We start from the raw sequence: 3030 nt of genomic DNA on the forward strand, positions 1-3030 counted from the left end.
CTCATTAAGTCCTAAGTTTTTAATTCTGTGAATATTTCAATGAGATTGACACAGGTGTATTAAAATAGGTTGGAAATTATAATCTAGAGCTTATGTAGCCTTTATATCTATTTTTTCATATATACATCTAAAAATATATGCAGTTTTCAAAAACTCAAAACACTTATTACTTTTCTCAATTAATAGAACTCTAAAAACAATATTTATTTTGAAATGATCACAAATGGTATATTTGTTGTTCAATTTAAGTGTTTTTTTTAGGGGGGGCGGTAATGGGGATTGAACTCAGGGGCACTCAACCACTGAGCCACATCCCCAGCCCTATTTTGTATTTTACTTAGAGACAGGGTCTCAACGAGTTGCTTAGCTCCTTGCCATTGCTGAGGCTGGCTTTGAATTCGCAATCCTCCCGTCTCAGCCTCCCTAGCTGCTGGGATTATAGGCGTGAACCACCACACCTTGCCAATTTAAGTTTTTATGGGAGTTCTACACATAGTATGACGGGACATAATGGGTTAAATTATATTGTCTGCATTGCATAGCTCTTCCAGCTACAGAGTTTGCATAGTGTGTCGTTTCCCTATACTTTAACTTTTTAATTATGAATGTTTTTATGCATAAGGTGAATTTCTTGAAGAATACAGCTGTTTCTTCTTTGTTCAGACTGACAGTTTCTGCATTATAATTTTTATGGTTTTCCATTTACATGTAACATACTTATTGAAATGGTTGGTCTAAGTCCATCATCTTGATATTTGTCTTCTTCATTTGAAAAAATTTTCCTCTGTCTCTTGCCTTTTATTGAATTGAATATTTTTGGATTCCATTTATATATTATTTTTCATTTTATTATTATTATCTTTATTTAAAATTAAAAATCAGTTGATTTTGTCTTTTTCTGTCTGTAGGTATAGTTGTCCTAAGGATTGCAATATGTTTTTAACCATCAAAGTCTACCTTCAAAAATAATACTTTACATATAATGAAGACCCTTGAAACAGTATACTTCCATTTCCCCTCCCATGCTGTATACTATTATTGTTATACATTTTCATTTCTTCATATATTATAAACTCCATGCTACATTTTTGTTATTTTTGCTTTAGAGAATTATCTTTTTTTAAAAAAATAACTTTATTTTATTTATTTTTGTATGTGGTGCTGAGGATCAAACCTAGCGTTCACGTGTGCTAGGCAAGTGCTCTACCACTGAGCCACAACCTTAGCCCCTAGAGAATTATCTTTTAAAAAAATTTAAATGGAAAAATATTTTATATTTACTAACATATTTGTATTTCCTGTGTTCTTCTTTGTGATGAAGAGACTGAAATTTTATTTGGAATCAATTTCTTCAGCCAGAAAACATTCATTTATCATTTGTTAGATGAAGTGCTAGTCTGCTGGCAATGAATTCTCTCAGAATTTTGTTCTTCATTCTGAAAGTATTTTTTCTCTGGCCACAGAAACTGTATCAACACTTTTTTCTTTTAGGATTGCAAAAAATCATTCCATTGTCTTCTCACTTGCATTATTTATGATATAAAATAAGCAGTAATTCTCATATTTCCCCAAGTCTCTAATATGTCTTCTGCTTTGAAGATTTCTTATAATTAGTTTCTTATAATTAGTTTCTAGCAATTCAGTTATGTTGCATGTTGGTGTGGTTTTCTCCCTATTTATCCTGCTTGATATATATTGGGGTAGAATCTTTGAGTATACAGTTTTCATTAAATTTGTAAAATTTTCAACTATTATTTTTTTCAAATATTATCTTTCTCTATTCCTTGGACTTCAATTATTTCTGTTCTTTGACAAGTTACTTAGGCTCTCTTCATTTTTTTTTTCAGCTTGTTTTTTCCCCCTGTAATGTCAGATTGAATAGTTTCTATTGTCTTTAAATTCACTGGTCTTTTTTTTTCAGCTGTGTCTAAAAGGATATTAATCTATCCAGTTAATTTTTTATTGTAGGTATTGTAATTTGAGCCCTAGAAGTTCTATTTTGATTAAAAAAAGATTCCATTTCTCTTCTCATTTGGTTTATGTTTTCTTTTAACTCTTTGGAAATATTATAGCTATTTTTAATTCCTTGTTTGTCAAGTCAAACATATATGTCATTTCTTAGTCTATTTCTAGAAATGAACTTTTCTCTCGTATGGCTTACAATTTCCTAGTTCTTTTCATTCATGTCTAATAACTTTTAATTGAATGCAGAACACTGTTATTAATTGGATTTGTTGTTCTTTTAGAGAGTGTTGAGTTTTGTTCCGACAGATAGTTAATTTGCTATTATTAAGTGAATATCCATCTAGATTTGTTGGTTGTTCTATTTAGCACTACTTGTAAGGCCTGCATTTTCTGGATTCTCTACTGGATTCCCTGGTAAGTTTCTTCATTATGGTTGGTTGGAAGATGAATGCCTCCCATCTGTTTATGGGTTCTGATAGTTCTTCATCTTGCAGTTATCTGGTAGTTATTTTTTTTTCTGATAGTTGTTCTCTGTGTAGTTTTATGGAGTCATAGCCTCCAAATGTGCAGGTTCATATTTACAAAAAGATTCAAGGCCATCTAGTGAAGATAACTGAAGCTCCTTATCCTTGAAGCAACTTCTCTGGTATTCAAATTCCAGACACCTCAGCCTCCTTTAAATCTGATCCCTGTTTCTTCATTTCAGGAGGACCCTATTCTGTTTGGATTTCTCATCCTTATTCTGGGGTCTGGCAAAAGGCTCTAGGAAGAACATCAGGGACTCATTTTTTTTTTCCCCTTCACTTTGGCACCAATACGTCTACAATGCCTACTGTCCAAGATCCGAAAATAATTATTTCATATACTTTCCCCAGTATTATAAAAGTTTTCAGTGAAAGGGCTGGTTGGTACCAATATTTCCCATTCAACCTAGAAGTTAAGTTCTAAGTACCATTTTTAAAACAATTTCTAATAGTTGCAACAGTTAATTAGTGCTGATCACAAAACCGGATTACAGAAATCCTAAGGATCTGCTGACCTATGATTTGATGTTTTTCAGGTCTT

The sequence above is a fragment of the Marmota marmota genome, unplaced genomic scaffold (genome assembly GCF_001458135.2).
Source record: "Marmota marmota marmota unplaced genomic scaffold, marMar, whole genome shotgun sequence".
In the NCBI taxonomy this organism is placed as follows: Eukaryota; Metazoa; Chordata; class Mammalia; order Rodentia; family Sciuridae; genus Marmota; species Marmota marmota.